The 18,982-nt window shown below is 47.3% G+C and overlaps 1 protein-coding gene across 5 annotated transcripts in view; it reads right to left on the bottom strand.

Moving 5' to 3' along the window:
• Positions 1-18,982, bottom strand: part of DGKB (diacylglycerol kinase beta) — a 438,667-nt gene that overhangs the window by 255,173 nt on the left and 164,512 nt on the right. The window lies entirely within an intron of this gene.

Raw genomic sequence — 18,982 nt, 5'->3', positions numbered from 1 at the left:
CTCTGAATAGCCAGAGGCTTTCTCGGCGGCTGCAATGAAACCAGCCCGATCGAGGGCGGAGCTGACGTCACACACCCACCCCTAACAGACTTTGGCCCGCCTGCGTTTTCCAAGCGGTTGAATCCATCGCGCCTGCGTTTTCCTTAACACTCCCAATTAACTGTCGCCGGTTACCACCCCCAGACGCATACTTTCTGTCAATCACCATCAAAACATCTAGCAAAGTAAAAAAACTAGCAGGCTTTCATCGCTGGACGGCCTGCGCACGCACACATCGCGGAACATACGCATGTGCGGCGTATCAGTAATCGGCCACTAAGTGATTCGCAGCCAATCACTTTCCTGCTCCTCCCTTTAGAGCCCATTGTCCCTGCATGATCATTATAATCAATAGCCACGATAAATAGTAAGAAATTATACGGATGTCTCCTAAAGAGACATATTAATAATGCTGATTAATTGCCTAGAACGTGATAAATATCCAATATTTGTTATGTCCGGATGCGACGACTAAGTGGGATGAGTTGACAGGACGGTGATTTTTCTTTCCAATAATGAAACATATGTAAGGAATCAGTCGGTATATTTTACCCGCCGTCATTTATTCTACGAGCCACTTGACAGTAAATGCTGCGGCTCTTAACCCGGTTAGCGCCTCGCGCACTTGTCTTGTTCTAAGGTTCGATTGCTATAAAGATTTTTAAATTGACTGACAGTCAACCTCATCATGAACTTTTATTATCCGCGTGTAATTCTTAATTGGGTCCAATGAACAATAGCCGCCCTGAGTTATAGACTCTTTTTCTCACCATATAATTAGGATATAATTACCCACAGGATATCAGGATGATGTAAAACCTTTCCACTAAACGTGCCCTCATTAAGAAACTAGTCTAAATGTACATTTATTCAATCAGTATGAATTAATTAAAATGTTACTGGAATCAGGGAGATGGCAATAAAGATGACATTTATTAGGGAGCGTGATAGCTGCCTCTATAGTCAGAACTACTATGAATTGGCCAGGAACCTGGATGTTCTACCAGACAGACATGAAAAGTACACGGCCCTGGGTATTCTCTACTGTTGTTATTATATGATTCAACCCCTGTGCTGTCCAGTCCGCACTTGTTTTCTGGGGTGAGGGAAACTGATGGCATGGGTAGCATCGTGGTTTAACCACCACATCTTTTAATGGGCAATAGATAATTGGTGTAGAGTTTACATGTTCTTTATGTGGTGGTGATGGTTTAACCCGAGTGCTTCGGTGTCCTCCCACGCTCCAAAAACATACTGGTGGGATAATTGGTTACTGACAAAAAATAACCCGAGTGTGTATGTTGTGACCATGTGATAGGGAAAATAGATTGTAAGCTCAATTGGTGCAGGAGCGTTTGTGAGTGATTGAGATGTTGTCTGTAAAGTTCTCCGAACTATACTGTATGTATGCTATTTAGAACTGGTGAGAAGTAAATGAATTTATCTACAGTATAATTACTCTACCCGGCGTTCATAGATGAGTACATTGTCAGGTCTGATTAATTAACAGCAGTGTAAAATAATCTGATGAATGGATGAGAGAGTCACATGATCAGGTCAAGTCTTAAACCCCATACATAATAGACAAGATATTGTTAATGATATGAACTATAATGATATCATTAACAATATATTGTTCATACCGTCCAATGTCCACTATCAGTAAGATGTGCGCTCCTGCGGGTTGTTATTGATATCCACTGTCCTCTGCTCAATGTTGAGATGTATTAAAATGAAAATGCATTTTCATATGTACTAAAACCTGGCCGCACCGATTTCCCCGGGAAGGGTATCGGCACCTGTGGGTGGCGATACCCTATAGAAGCCTATGGGCTTCTTTTCGCCACCCGCCACCGCAACCTCGCTGCCTGCTGCTGCAACCCCGCCACCTCACCCTCCCCCCTCCCTTGGGCTTACCTTCCTGAAAGGTCCTCCTGGACCCCAGAAGGTAAACCCCTCCTCCCCCTAGCAATGCAGTCGGACGTCCTTCCGGCTGCAGGGGGGAGGAGGAGGCACAGGGGGAAAGCCTGCTTAGCTGTCCCCGGCATGAGGGGGGGGGGAAGCAGGCGGCTGGGAGGTGACGGAGGGGGTCTCCGTCACCACACCGCGATGCCAGCCGCATATGTTAGTACATATGCGCTGGCATCGCGGTGGGCAGGCGGCAAAGGGCGGCAATGTATTTTAATACATCCCGCCCTATATCATCGACAACTGCGTGGTCAGCGGGGGGCTGGGTGACGTCACTGAATGATATTGTTAACGATATCGTTCAATGGCCCTTATTCTGGTTCATTTGCTCGGATGGAATTCGCACCCTTGCGAGTGAACCAGATCTCGCCATGCGAATGGTGGTACGTGGTATGCAATCCATTCGTAGCCTGCGGGGGAACACCCACATCATTGGATGGTCGTTGACCATACACGCAGATCTAAAGGTGCCCATACACTAGTAAGATTTATCTTCAGATCTGGCTGGTTGGAACAAAAACATGGTTATGGATGAGTGACAGTTTGTCAGTTTTCCAGCATTACCAAGCAAATGGTCAACTGTCATTTGCTCTCATCCATAACCATGTTTTTGTTCCAACCAGCCAGATCTGAAGATAAATCTGCGTGTGTATGGCCACCTTAAGGCTACTCAGAGCAACCTAAGATCTGAGGGAAGTGGGCCGGAAGCTGAAATCTGGTGATGTCAGCTGCTCCCCCTCCCGCGCATCATCGGGCCATTAGCATGACATCGCCCAGCGTTCTCATGGGAACGCCCACAAAATGCTGGGTGTTGTTTACATACGCTAATGTGCCCCCCCCCCCCCCCCCCACCTGCAAAATGCAAACGCACGCGGCCTTGCGAACGGACCAGGATAAGGTCCAGTGTGTATGCACTATATTGTTTGCCTGGGAGCACCATCGATATAGTTAGTGTATCGTCTAGTGCAGGGGTGGGCAATAAGCGGCACTCTAGCTGTTGAGAAACTACACATCCCAGCATGCCTTGCATCAGTTTCAGCATGGCCAAATAGCAAAACTAAGGCAAGGCACGCTGGGATGTGTAGTTCCACAACAGCTGGAGGACCACTTATTGCCCACCCCTGGTCTAGTGTGTATGGGGCTTTACCCAAATATGCACATTGACCCTACAGTATGTCCCCTGCTGATTGTGATGTGGGGCTGGACAGCAATTCTCTTTTATCCTCTTTAATAAGTCAATTTAATACATCTAATTATTACATGACAAACATTGACAACATACATTAACATACATTCTAGTAGCAATCCATATATATGAATTAGATCTATTAGACCCGCACATTGTGATTGAAACGTAATGAATCTGTTAGATTTCAGTCACCATTCTTACAATATGAATAGCGTGTAGAACTAAGGGCCTGATTCAGGCCTGTGAATCGAATGTTCGCAGCCTAGCGATCAGGTAAACTACCCCCGGCCAAATGCCCGCCACGCAAATCCCCTCACTCGGAGTAAGTTCGTCCCAGTTGCCCGGAGGCAAGATAAATATTGGTGCCCCCCCCCCACACACACACACACACACATACACACACCAACCATATATAAATTTATGTATGCATGTGTGTATGTATGTTATGTATATTATGTTTAAAAAATAAAGAAACTGTGACTTATATGGTCCTGCTGGGAGGGGGAGTCAGCTACAGAAGTGATATCAATGGATTTCAATTAACTGATTCAAACTTGCAGGGGAGGAGAGGTGCCCCCTTTGCGAGCAGAAGCCCGGTGGCAGATGACTCCATTGCCTCCCTGAGTTCTGCCTCTGCCCTCACTACACATCCCCGTGCATGCAGACACACGGGTAATAAATCATTCGATGATTGCCGACCATCAAATGTTTTTTTTTTCCCCTTCGCAGATAGAAGTCAGTCTTGAATGACTTTTATCTTGTCCAGAGATGGCCGAACTCCAGGCGGGCGCTGACGAGCCACCCGCCCAAAGCAGGCATCGACGCGCCGGCATGTGCAAATCAAACACGTGTACGGCCAGCTGAACAGTGAAGGGCAGTGGTGCTACTAACCCTTGTAACCCCCGATGCGGTAGCATGAATCCATTGGAACGCCTTTGGGTCAAGTTGGCAAAATGGACGCAGAAAACCGTTATTCAGGGCGCTATGGGCACGGTCGGAAGCGAATGCACCAAACCCTGCCTAGCAAATGGATCACCGGCGCCACCCGGTCGCATGCCGAATTTGCCTGCTCGGCATATAAGCAAAGAAAAGCAGGGATATCGGCCGGCAGATGACATCCGGTTTAGTCATCTGTCTGCCCCCCACACGCATGTCACGACCTCATTTCCATACGCATGCCCTGCGTTGTCATGGGAACGCCCATGAAATGCAGGGTGTGAGCATATGATAATGACCCTGATCAGGCTGCACCGCCCCTCTCCACCCCCTGCTCGGGAGGCCAGGATCGAGCACTCGACGACCGGACTTCTCGCTGAGTTTGCACGCTCCCTGCATACAGACACGCGCAGAAATGGTTCTGCTCATGCGTATACGCACAACATCGGTACACTGGCCGAATTCGCATCCGAGCGAAGCGATCTGAATAAGGCCCGTTGTCCATAGCAACCAATCAGATGCTACTTCTTATTGATTTATCACCTTCTAGAAGATAATAGATAAACGCGAGCACGAACTACAGTAAGCAATGTTATCTGAAGAACACCTAAGAGGTCGTTTTACACTCACGCTCGTTAACCTTTAGTGCGCCAATTATCCCGACCTGAAGGCGACGTACTTTAGTATTGTGTAACCGTGACAGCCAGACGTGGTCGCTCCTGACAGCAGGATGAAGATTACAGGTGTCCAGCTGGTGTTCTTTCAGGTTAAGTCTCTATATTATTTTGGACATTTACCAGGACTAATTAACCCCTCAACACTGGAGCACATGCCAGCTGCAGCCTTCTTTTAAATGGAGAACATCAACTTAGGCTGGATAAATGAATTCATGTTTTAAATATCAAAATTGTATTTTTATTTTCCTCACATATTGATGAAAGTTTACATTTTAAGTTTTTTTTTTATGATTATTATTATTATTATTTCTTACATATCTAGGGAGGCCTTGGGGCTTTTAGTATAGGTGTGGGCACACCCACATGGCACTGGCCACACCCACACCACACTAGTCATACCCACATTGAACTGTCCACAACCAAACAGTGCTGGTCACACATACATGGGACTATCCACCCCTACACAGCAATCGCCACACCGCTATGGGACTGGCCACACCCCTGTCCCTTTTGTCCCAAAATGCCCTTAGGGGGGCAGAGAGTGAGGGGGGGGGGTGGGAGAGAGGCTATTGAGGAGAGAAATAGGGAGATAAGAAAAGGGGGTTAGGGGGGGAAAGACACGTTTCATTGAAAAAAAGGGAATGAAAGGGGCAAGAGAGAGGGTGTCAGGGAGAAAGAAAGAATGAAAAGAGAAGGGAAGGGAATAAGTGGAATTAAAGAGACACAGGGCGGAATTTACTAAAGGGAAAATGCGGTAAAACGGGGATTTTACCGAATTTTCCTATGTACCATTACCTGCCCGCCTCGTCTCCGCCGGGCAGGGTATTGCCACCTCTGGGTGGCGATACCCTATAGAAGCCTATGGGCTTTTATCGCCGCCCGCTGCCCACCGTCCGCGCGACCCCCCCCCTCCCGTCCTCTATCGATCTCCTCCTCCCCCAGCAGGTGTCACAGCCGGGAGGACATCCGGCTGCAGGGGGGAGGAGGAGATGCAGGGGGACACTGACAGCCGCCGGGATGTGACGGAGACCCCTGCACACCACATTACAGGTATCGCGGGGGTCTCCGTCTCCGCACCCCGATGCTAGTTAGTACATATGCGGTAGCATCGCGGCGGCTGGGCGGCGAGGGGTGGCGATGTATATTAATACATCCCGCCCACAGAGAGATAGAGGAAGTCAGATAGAGTGAGTGGGAGGTGTGAGGGAGAGGGAAGGATGTAAGCAAAAGTGAGTGTGTCAGGTGAAGGAGACAGAAAGAGAGGCAAACAAGAGAGAATGTCAGCGAGAGAACCGAGAGGGTAACAGGAAGACATACAGAGGCACAGTGACAGAAACAAACAGCACCAAGAGAGAGGGGGAGAGACATCACCAAGGAGAAAGGGAGATGGCACCATGAAGAGAGAGGGGTAGACAGCACCAGGGAAAGAGAGGGAGAGACAGACAGCTCCAGGGAGAGAAAGGGAGAGACAGCACCAGGGAGAAGGAGGGGAAGACAGTGCCAGGGAGAATGAGAGGGAAACAGCACCAGGGAGAAGGAGGAAAAGACAGCACCAGGGAAAATGAGGGGGAGACAGTGCCAGTGAGAAGGAGGAGGAGACAGTGTCAGGGAGAGAGAGAGTGGGGAGATAGCAACAGGGAGAAGGAGGGGAAGACAGCACCAGGGAGAAGGAGGAAAAGACAGCACCGGGGAAAATGAGGGGGAGACAGTGCCAGTGAGAAGAAGGAGGAGACAGTTTCAGGGAGAGAGAGAGGGGGAGATAGTGAAAGGGAGAAGGAGGGGAAGACAGTACCAGGGAGAGAGAGTGGGAGACGGTGCCAGAAAGAAGGAGGTGGAGACAGCGCCAGGGAGGGAGAGAGGGAGACAGCTCCAGGGAGAAGAAGGGGGAGACAGTACCAGGGAGTGAGAGTGGGAGATGGCGCCAGAAAGAAGGAAGGGGAGATAGTGCCAGGTAGAAGGTTGGGAAGCAGGCAAGAGAGAGGGGGGAGACAGAGCCAGGGAGTGAAATGGGGAGCAGGCAGGAGAGACACTACTAGGAGACAGGCTGTCACTTGGGGGGAGGTTGGCAGGCACATGCATAATAGATCAAAAGGGGGGGTGGGCTATCACTTGCAGGCATGGTAGCAGGCACATGCAGGCGATAGGGGGGTAGGAGGGCGTTGCTCGACGTTTTGCAGGGGATGACTGCTACCGGACATCTGATTGCCTGCTGCGCTCCCTGTCCACTGGATGGTGCTGGGGAGGAGCTCTCTTGCCCCCCTACAGGCATACAGAGAAAACAGTGCAGCGCCCTCTAGTGTGCAGCTTAATGCTATACACCCTGTCTCCTGCTGCTTTCCCTACATGGAAATACCTGACAGCTCCAAACTTGGCAGTGAGTAGTATTTTAAAGAAAAAAATATTAAAAAGGTGCAGGGGATTGTCTGCTGGGCCCCCACCCCCAAGAGCCTGTGCCCCATAGAAGTTGTATCCCTTGCCCCCTTTTTAGTGACCTGGCAGTAATGTAAATGCTAGATACTGTAGATAGATAGATAGATAGATAGATAGATAGATAGATAGATAGATAGATAGATAGATAGATAGCAGTATTTTTATTTACATTTACCAAACATATTACAATTAAATACAAATATATCATATATGCTAATTAGTTTCCCTAAGAGTTTTGTAACACAATTAACCATTAGTAATTACACTTCGTTAATCTTCAATTAATTACATATACAATGATTACTACAATATACTGACTGATTATTTTTTAAATATATGTCCGTTTACCTACTATCTGCCTCCGTTAAAAAAAAAACCAGTACATTTAAAAAATGTAAATTCAGCTACAATGTCAAATTAATGGTAGTTGAAAAATAAGAATTCAGCTCCCTCTGCTGGTATTAATAAATATTGCAGCTTAAAAGAATTTCTGTCATTATAATCGTCCATGGCATAATTTATAACTAAAATTCAATCTAGCTTGAAAGTGCAAATTTGCTACCTAGCAAAACGATGTTGCATTGCAGTGGGGGGGTGGAGCAAATTTAAATGTCAAATCAATTTTCAGAACAGACAGAAACACAGGTGTTTTTGGGAGATACCTGTAAAGTTTTACAGGCAGATGTACTAAACTTCAAATGTAGAACCATGTCTAAAGTGGACCCATGTACAGTGGTGGAAATGTATGGAGGTTTGTTGCATAGCAGGGGGTGGGGCTACAATGACGCAAACGTGTCCTTTGGTCCCACTGACTGATATATCCATAGCATGGTAGGTAAGTAGCTTGCGTGATACGCCATGTGCAGAAAACTGTCTATGCCTATAGATTGTAAGCAGGGCCCTCATACCTTTCACTGTCTGTAAATACCCAGGGGTAGATGTATGAAGCAGTGATAAGGGAGGAGAAGTGATAAAGTGCCTGGTACTTTATAACCGGCCAATCAGCTCCTGACTGTCCCTTTTGAAACCCAGCCTGTAACTTAACAGCCAGGAGCTGATTGGACAGTGATAAAGTACCAGACACTCCTCCCTTATTACTGCGTCATACATCTACCCCTCAGTTTGTTGTATCACTGTCTCCTATTGTAAAGCGCAACAGAATATGCTGCGTTATATAAGAAACTGAAAATAAATAAATATTCGACTGACACTTGTCGGTTTGGGAAAACAATCTAACTGGAATATGAGTCCCCTAACATAATATGCTCTCACTATTGCCATTCAAAGAAATATACAGTAACAATCATTAAAGGGAGGTTAGGAGCCTCATGGAACCACTGTGACATTAGAGGGGGGAATTTACTAAAGGAAATTTGTAAAAAATAGGTGTATTTGTATCCAGAAATACACTTATTTTTGACATTTACTATCCCGAAAATACGGCAATTCGTATTCGTATTGATAGCACATCAATACGAATACGAATTGCCGTATTTTCGGGATAGTAAATGTCAAAAATAAGTGTATTTCTGGATACAAGTTCACCTATTTTTTACAAATTTCCTTTAATAAATTTCCCCCTAGGTGTCGGCAGAACGGGGTTGCTGTCGGTGTCCCCAGTGCAGGAGAGCCGGCTGTATCGGCATTATAGGTGGGTTGGTGGCAGTGCTGCAAGAGAGGCGGTACGGGGTGGTACGGCGTACCACTAAAACATAGGGTGCCGGTACCCCGTACCGCCATAAGAAATTACCCCCCCAGAACATTGTGCGCATGCGCGTATATGTAAGTGGCGGGGGGCGTGGCCTGTACAGGTCCATTGCCCCCCGCCACAGCAGATTCCCTATGGAGGGGAGGGGCGGGGAGCGCATCGCGTGTCTCTCCTTCACTCCCTCCCCTCCCTTAGCAGCAGCGGTGCGGAGGCAGCGGCGCGGAGGTGGCGGCGGGGGGAGGCAGCGGCTGGAGCGGGAGAGAACAGGCTGCAGCAAGCCAGCAACCAACGGTCAGTTGTGCTGTTCTGCAGCTGGCAATGTGGGGGGAATATCTGGCACTGTGGGGGGCATACCTAGCACTGTGGGGGCATATTTGGCACTGTGGGGGCATATCTGGCACTGTGTGGGCATACCTGGCACTGTGGGGGGGGCATATTTTGCACTGTGTGGGCATATCTGGCACTGTGGGGGCATATATGGTTCTGTCTGGCACTGTGGGGGCATATGGCTGGCACTGGGGGCATATGTGTGGCACTGTGTGGGCATATCTGACACTGGGGGCATATCTGGCACTGTGGGGGGCATATCTGGCATTGTGGGTGCATACCTAGCACTGTGGGGGCATAACTGGCACGGGGCATATCTGGCGCATATGTGTTGCACTGTGGGGGGGCATATCTGGCACTGTGAGACGCAAATCTGGCACTGTGGGGGCATACCTAGCAATGTGGGGGCATATCTGGCACTGTGGGGGCATATCTGGCACTGTGGGGGCATATCTGGTACTGGCTGGCACTGTGGGGGCATATGGCTGGCACTGGGGGCATATGTGTGGCACTGTGTGGGCATATGTGTGGCACTGTGGTGGGCATATCTGTGGCACTGTGGTGGGCATATGTGGCACTGGGGGCATATGTGTGGCACTGGGGGCATATGTGTGGCACTGGGGGCATATCTGGCACTGGGGGCATATGTGTTGCACTGTGGGGCATATGATATCTGGCACAGGGGGCATATGTGTTGCACTGTGGGGCATATGATATCTGGTACTGGGGGCATACTGTATGTGTTGCACTGTGTGGCATATGATATCTGGCACTGGGGGCATATGTGTTGCACTGTGGGGCATATGATATCTGGCACTGGGGGTATACTGTATGTGTTGCACTGTGTGGCATATGATATCTGGCACTGTGGGGGCATATGTGTGGCACTGTGGGGGCATATCTGGCACTGTGGGGGTATATTAGTAATGGGCAATAGTTGTGCGGTGCAATGAGCATTATGGTGTGGGGCATAATGTGTAAAGGGCATTATGGCATGGGTCATATGTATTGGGTGTGTGACGCGTAACAGGCATTAATGTGTAAATTATGGCCGTGTGCCTTTGGCGTGCAATATTCTAGCCACTCCCCTAGTGTCATATGGCCATGCCCCTAATCACGCCCCTAACCACACCCATTTTTTGGAGCGCGCCTGCGGCGCGGCACAGTACCACTAAGTCGTTTTTCCTACTTGCACCACTGGTTGGTGGTGTACTCAGTTTGAGGGGGGTGGCAGTTTCCTCAGTTCGAGGCCGACAACGGTGTAGGCAGTGCAGTGCCAGTCGTGTTGGCAGTGGATGGCTGTGTCGATCAGTGAAAGGGGGGCCTTTCGTAATGTGTTTCTGCTGTTAGAGTCAGCTGCACAGTGGTGCTGTGATAGGTACTAGCTGCTATTGTGCTTGGTTATTCTGCTGCTGCCGGCTACTGCATCGAGAGAGAGGCCAGCACCAAGGAGCAGAGGAGCGGTGCCGGCCGTGAAGAGTGAGCTGCGGCCTGGCAGGAGATTTAAATAATTCCATTGAATCAATGGCCGGCTGCTGATTGGCCAAAAGAGTCATGACTCTCAGACAATCAGCGATTTCACAACCGGCACCCGCAATGTGACTATCCTAGCTCCCACCTTGCAATCCTGTGGCTAACAGGTGCCAGCACAGTGCCCAAACACAAATGACCCACATTTGCTGCAGCTGGCAGCAAGGATGAAACGTGGGCACATCTGTACATCCCACCGTCAGGGCGGGATTTGTGCCTAGGCCCTTGAGGCACGGGCCTCAGGGCGGCGCCAATGAAGGGCGGCACAGCGGGCTTCCATTCTTTTAAATAGCAGCATGGCAGAGTGGGTGGGAAGCGGCAAGTTACAAACGGCGCCGCCGCTGACATGATTCATCATATGTCACCGGCTGCGTTGCTCGTTACCCGCCGCTACCCTCCCGCTCTGCCAAGCACACAGTGACCGTACAAGTACATCACAGGCAGCGGCTGCCTGTATCAAAGGGACAGGTCCCTCTGCGTCTTCGCTGAGTGAGCTGATTTGCTCAGGCTCACTGCCTCCAGCACCCATTGGCTACTGTATACACACAGCCTATTGGCTGCTGTGTATCCAAAGGGCATGGAAAGCAGCTGAGCTGAGCTCATCCTGTGCTCTGTAATAATGTGCCCCGGTGCTGGGACAGCTCCCCTGCTCCCAGAACCGGAGCAGCAGCAGCAGCAGGGACGGATAGAGCTGGGCGCAGGGATCAGCTGTATGATCCCTGCGCCCACAGTACAGGTGGGGGAGAGGAACAGCGCTGGGATCAACGCACCGATCCCAGCGCTGCCGGTGTGGCGGAGGTCGGCGAAGCGGCGGCATTTTGAATTTGGCGCCTTAATGGCCGCCAATAAGAAGTGCCGCCCCCGGCTGTTCGAACCTCCCACTCTTCGGGAGCCAATCAGGGCTCCCGAACCGGGAGCCAATGGCAGATGGCCGCGGTGAGCCAATCAGCGCTCGCCCGCGCCCTCCCCAAGCCCGCCCCCGGCGTCTGACGTCAGAAGCCGCCGGGAGGCGAAGAAGAAGGATCCCACGCCGGCGGAGCCTGTGAAGAGAGAAGACGCTGGAGGTGAAAGGAGACAGCGGCGACGGAGAGAAGAGCTCCGGCGGCCGCTGAAGAAGACAGAAGATCTCCGGCGCCTCCTGGAAGAAGAGGGGAAGCGGCACCGCCGCTGGCCAGGACAGGCCAGTGGCAGAAGAAAGAAAATGGCCTCCCACGGAGAGGCCAGCGGTGGTGGAAAGCAGAAGAGCTGACGAAGCTCCCCCCTGCGGCCTCTCCCAACCCCAGGTAGGCGGCCCTTGGGCCACCTACCCCTACCCTAGACCACCGGGAATCGGGCACTAGGCCCGTGGGTACTTTCAGGCCCCCCGGCCTGTTGGCATTGTAGTCGGGCCGTGGCCACTTGATTGTTGGGCCCTCCTGGCCCTTTTATATTTCGCTGGGCCCCCCTCCCCGTGGCCCCTGTCCTGATAGGCCGGGCATTAGGCCCGTGGCCCAGTTAGCCGGGCACTAGGCCCGTGACACAGTAGCCGGGCGTGAGGCCCAGGTAGCCGGGCACTAGGCCCGTGGCCTAGTGGGGGGGGGGGGGCGTCCAAAAATGTTGTGCCTAGGGGTGGCCTGACCCCTAAATTCGCCCCTGCCCACCGTCAGAGAGGCACTGCTTAAGTAATAAGAGAATCCTCCATGGTTTACATTGGGAGAAGCAGTGATAACACCTGGAGAATGGGGTTATCACTGTGTCATAAATAGACCCCTAACACATCCAATTTATGTCAATTATCATTATGTATTTAAAAGCATTCAGCCTGTCACCTGGTACCTGGAACCACAGTTCTGTTCCGTGATACGCATTATGGGCATGATTCTGGTTCATTCGCTAAGCAGAGGTCTTTTGCTGCTGAGCGAGCAGGCTAACGCTACCCACCGGCCTAACGAACGCCTGCGCCCAGCCATTGAGCAAATATACGCTCAGCTATGTGGATGGATATCTACGCTCACACATCCATCCTCACGCGAGCATATGCACACAAAAAAACATTTGATGGTCAACAACCATTGAATGGTTTTTTACCTGCAAATAATAGTCAGTGTAGACTGACTTATCTGCCTCCGAATGTTCGAGAACAGGAAGGCGCAGACGTCTATCTATCTATCTATCTATCTATCTATAAATTATATATTTATCTCTGTCTGTCTGTCCGTCCGTCCGATCTATCTATCTCTCCTATTATTCTAGAAATTATATATCTCTGTCTGTCTATCTATCTATCTATCTATCTATCTATCTATCTATCTGTCATATTAAGCTAGCCATACATCTACAGATCGATTGTCAGATTGGGCTGGTTGGAGCAAAAACCTGGTATTATCTAAATGACAGTGTTTTGGGCCCCCTACATCAGCACTTAATTGTGACAATCCTCCGTTCTGGAGATGATTGTCACAATTAATCTTTAATGTGTGGGCTCCCCCTTTTGGCGATCCCAATTAAAAAAATGAATAGGGATCGCCAATCAATTGCTGAATCAGATTGTTAAACATGTTTAAAAATCTGGTTTTATTGGAGTTTCATTTTTGTATGTGTGGTCATTCTAACAGGAAAAATCTGCCAATCACTGAAACAAATCTGTAGTGTGTGGGCAAGTCCAATAGATTGAAGAAACAATTTATTTTGGGCATTTCAAAGCAAATGGTCAATGGTTATTTGCTGTCATCCATTACCAGGATTTTGTTCCAACCAGCCCAATCTGACAATCGATCTGTAGATGTATGGGGCCCATTATTCTAGAAATGATATATTTATCTCTATCTATCTATCTATCTATCTATCTATCTATCTATCTATCTATCTATCTATCTATCTATCTCTCATATCATTCTATGAATTATTTATTTATCTCTGTCTGTCTGTCGGTCTGTCTATCTATTTACAGCTATCCGTCCTGGGCGTGCCCACCATTTTTGTGGGCACTCCCAGAAAACACTGCCGAAAGAGTTTGCACAGCGGCCCTGCACTGGCGTGTATTTGCCGATACGCATGCGCAGAGCCGCACAATCGGTACCCGCAGAGAATTCACTGCGGGCTGATTGAACCAGAATCCGCCACTACATCTGTAACACACTGAAAATCCTAAGATTGGGAATTTTGAAAAAAATGATTTGATCCTCTACCAATATGTTGTCATCGTCATCATTATTATCATTATTATTACTGCAACATTAATACTTGTATTCTATCAACAAAATACGGTACTTGTGAGTTATCCGGACGCCCGATTTCAAAATCGGGTCGGATCGGGCACATCGCATCGCATCGCATGCGACCATCGGATGCGATGCGATGCGATGCGATGCGATGACCCGATTTTTCCATAGGAATCAATGTTAAAATGGACTGAGTCCATTTTAACATGGAATTCAATGGGAAAAAGGGGTCCTTTTCATACCCCTACTATCCAAGTGGGCATGGAGTTGGATATAAACCTGTGGCGAGCGTAGCGAGCCACCGAGCCCGAAGCGTGGCGAGCGTAGCGAGCCCCGCGAGGGGACACGGAATACCGTCCCCTCGCGGGGCTCGCTTCGCTCGCCACGCTTCGGGCTCGGTGGCTCGCTACGCTCGCCACAGGTTTATATCCAACTCCATGCCCACTTGGATAGTAGGGGTATGAAAAGGACCCCTTTTTCCATAGGAATCATTTTAACATTGATTCCTATGGAAAAATCGGGTCATCGCATCCGATGGTCGCATGCGATGCGATGCGATGCGATATCGCATCGCATCGTATCTGATTGTATGCCTTAACTTAAGGCATACAATCAAAAAATCGGGCGTCCAGATAACTCACAAGTACCCAAAATACATATAAAACCATCTGCCGCGTATTATGCAATTATTAATATTGAGCAATCTGCTGCCAAACTTTTACCTTATCCCAACTTCTAATAAATACAGTTAAAAATAACTTATTGTTTTAATGCCAGAAAATGAAATTACTTGTATTAAATTTTGAAAGCTACAACAGTCGCCTATGTCCTGTTAATTATTGGGTAACAGAGTCACAGAAAGTCTGTTGTTGGTTATGAAGCAAAAAATACATCTAGAAAACTAATACAATTTAGAAATTAAAATGACTTCCTCTGTTTTTCTTTTTCAATAAAACACAATGAGATCCAGATAAGCCAAGAGCTTCGTGTCACGTAGGTATTTATCGAATCAGCCCGTCCAGTGACTTCAGCCGGGGTCTGTGCAAGGGATACGTGGCGCATCTCGCTGACAGCCGGACGGTCGGACATGTCATCCCCAACCACTACACATGGACACTAACACCGAAATTTGCTGCCTCCGACATGACATGGTCAGACTTATTTCTATTGGATTTCTAAGTAAATTCTGAAACTGAATTAAGTGAAAACAGAGCTTTACAAGTGATTAGCAAATTGTCTGTGAACATCAGTAACATTTATGATGTTATCTGTGCCAGATCTCCACAGTCACAGAGCCCAGGAATTATCAACTGTTGTTGTTTTTCTGTTTTTACAATATAATATACATGTGTAATTCGCAAATAAGGCTGTATACTATGAAGTCTCATAGACGGAGTACAGTAGTCCTACACAGGCGTGACTGAGACGAACATGAGGAAGGGAGACAGACGTGCGTGTGTATGTGCGTGTCTGTGTGTGGGGCGGGGGGGGGGATAAATATATAATAGACAGACAGATATAAATATCGAATTTATAGAATGATATGATAGACAGACAGATAGATACTGTAGATAGACAGACAGAGATAGATAGACAGATAGACTGAGATAAATATATAATCTATAGAATGGTATCACAGACAGACAGAGAGATAGATAGAAGGACAGTTAGATAGATAGATAGATAGATAGATAGATAGCAGTGGCGTAACTATCGTCCCCCAGCCCCCGCGGTGGCGGGGAGGCGCTGACGGTATGTGGGCGCCGGGGGGGCTGCGGGACGATAGTTACTCACTGGTTGCCTTCTGCCGCCGGAGGTTTTATTTGCACCGGGTCCCAGCTCTCTCGAGTCCCGGCAGCCGCAGCGCTTCTAATACAAAAAGGTGACACTTGGAAAATGGCTGCCCCCATACCGCAGACAGTTTTTCGTCTGCAGTATGGGGGCAGCCATTTTCCAAGTGTCACTTTTTTTCATTAGCAGCAGTAAATGGGAGAGCCGCCCGGGACCCGGTAACACACACAAACACATACACACAAACACGTCACACATACATACAAACACACAACACAACCCCCCCCCCCCCTCGCCGTACCCCGGCTCCCCTCCGCTCCGTTTTTTCTTACCGGGGGGGCGCCTCCTGCATTGTCGGCAGGGGGGCGCAGAAAATCTAGTTACGCCGCTGATAGATAGATGGATAGATAGATAGATAGATAGATAGATAGATAGATAGATAGATAGATAGATAGATACTGTAGATAGATCATTTATAAGATGATACCTTATGATGACAGACAGACAGACAGACAGACAGACAGACAGATAGATAGATAGATAGACAGACAGATAGATATAATTTATAAGGTGTACACACACATTGATTTACTTGCTTTCGATTTCCCCAATTCCACCCCATTCGATTTCACATTCGATCTATTCGATATCGAATTCGATTTGCATTCAAGGCACATTGTACACATTTAATTTACTGGATGGAATTCGATATTTCCTTGCCTGCACAGAGTAAACGGGAGCGCGCATCGAATTGAATGCAGATCCCAAGCATCTTAAAAAAACGTTCGATTTGATTTGGCTTCTATAAGCCACTATAAGCCAGATCAAATCGAACACCTGCCAAAATCGAAGCGTGTGTACACTCCTATAGAATGATATGATAGACAGAAAGACAGATAGATACAGACAGACAGACAGATAGATAGATAGATAGATACAGACAGACAAACAGACAGACAGACAGATAGATACAGACAGATAGATAGATACAGACAGACAGACAGATAGATACAGACAGACAGACAGATACAGACAGATAGATACAGACAGACAGATAGATACAGACAGAGAGATAGATATAGACAGAGACAGACAGACAGACAGACAGACAGATAGATACAGACAGACAGACAGATAGATACAGACAGACAGATAGATACAGACAGACAGATAGATACAGACAGAGACAGACAGACAGATAGATACAGACAGACAGATAGATACAGACAGAGACAGACAGACAGATAGATACAGACAGACAGACAGATAGATACAGACAGACAGATAGATACAGACAGAGACAGACAGACAGATAGATACAGACAGACAGATAGATACAGACAGAGACAGACAGACAGATAGATACAGACAGACAGACAGATACAGACAGACAAACGAACAGATAGATACAGACAGACAGATAGATACAGACAGACAGACAGATAGATACAGACAGATAGAGACAGACAGACAGACAGATACAGACAGATAGATACAGACAGATACAGACAGAGAGATAGATACAGACAGATAGATACAGACAGACAGATAGATACAGATAGACAGACAGATAGATACAGACAGACAGATAGATACAGACAGACAGACAGACAGATAGATACAGACAGACAGACAGACAGATAGATACAGACAGACAGATAGATACAGACAGATAGATACAGACAGATAGAGACAGACAGACAGACAGACAGATAGATACAGACAGATAGCTACAGACAGACAGATAGATACAGACAGATACAGACAGAGAGATAGATACAGACAGATAGATACAGACAGACAGATAGATACAGATAGACAGACAGATAGATACAGACAGACAGATAGATACAGACAGACAGACAGACAGATAGATACAGACAGACAGACAGACAGATAGATACAGACAGACAGATAGATACAGACAGATAGATACAGACAGATAGAGACAGACAGACAGACAGACAGATAGATACAGACAGATAGCTACAGACAGACAGATAGATACAGATAGACAGACAGATAGATACAGACAGACAGACAGACAGACAGACAGACAGACAGACAGACAGACAGACAGATAGATAGATAGATAGATAGATAGATAGATAGAATTTATAGAATGATATGATAGACAGGCAGACAGATAGATAGATAGATAGATAGATAGATAGATAGATAGATAGATAGATAGATGATTTATAGAATGATATAATGATAGATAGATAGATAGATAGATAGATAGATAGATAGATAGATAGATAGATAGATAGATACTCTAGATAGATCATTTATAAGATGATACCTTATGATGACAGACAGACAGACAGACAGACAGATAGATAGATAGATAGATAGATAGATAGATAGACAGACAGATAGATATAATTTATAAGGTGTACACACACATTGATTTACTTGCTTTCGATTTCCCCAATTCCACCCCATTCGATTTCACATTCGATCTATTCGATATCGAATTCGATTTGCATTCAAGGCACATTGTACACATTTAATTTACTGGATGGAATTCGATATTTCCTTGCCTGCACAGAGTAAACGGGAGCGCGCATCGAATCGAATGCAGATCCCAAGCATCTTAAAAAAACGTTCGATTTGATTTGGCTTCTATAAGCCACTATAAGCCAGATCAAATCGAACACCTGCCAAAATCGAAGCGTGTGTACACTCCTATAGAATGATATGATAGACAGAAAGACAGATAGATACAGACAGACAGACAGATAGATAGATACAGACAGACAAACAGACAGACAGACAGATAGATACAGACAGATAGATAGATACAGACAGACAGACAGATAGATACAGACAGACAGATAGATACAGACAGATAGATACAGACAGATAGAGACAGACAGACAGACAGATAGATACAGACAGATAGCTACAGACAGACAGATAGATACAGATAGACAGACAGATAGATACAGACAGACAGATAGATACAGACAGACAGACAGATAGATACAGACAGACAGATAGATACAGACAGATAGATACAGACAGATAGAGACAGACAGACAGACAGACAGATAGATACAGACAGATAGCTACAGACAGACAGATAGATACAGATAGATAGACAGACAGATAGATACAGACAGACAGACAGACAGACAGACAGACAGACAGACAGATAGATAGATAGATAGAATTTATAGAA

The sequence above is a fragment of the Crinia signifera genome, chromosome 5, assembly GCF_055691185.1.
Source record: "Crinia signifera chromosome 5, ASM5569118v1, whole genome shotgun sequence".
NCBI lineage: Eukaryota > Metazoa > Chordata > Amphibia > Anura > Myobatrachidae > Crinia > Crinia signifera.
The sequence above is the reverse complement of the archived record's forward strand: the minus strand, read 5'-3'. Positions and strand labels throughout refer to the sequence as shown.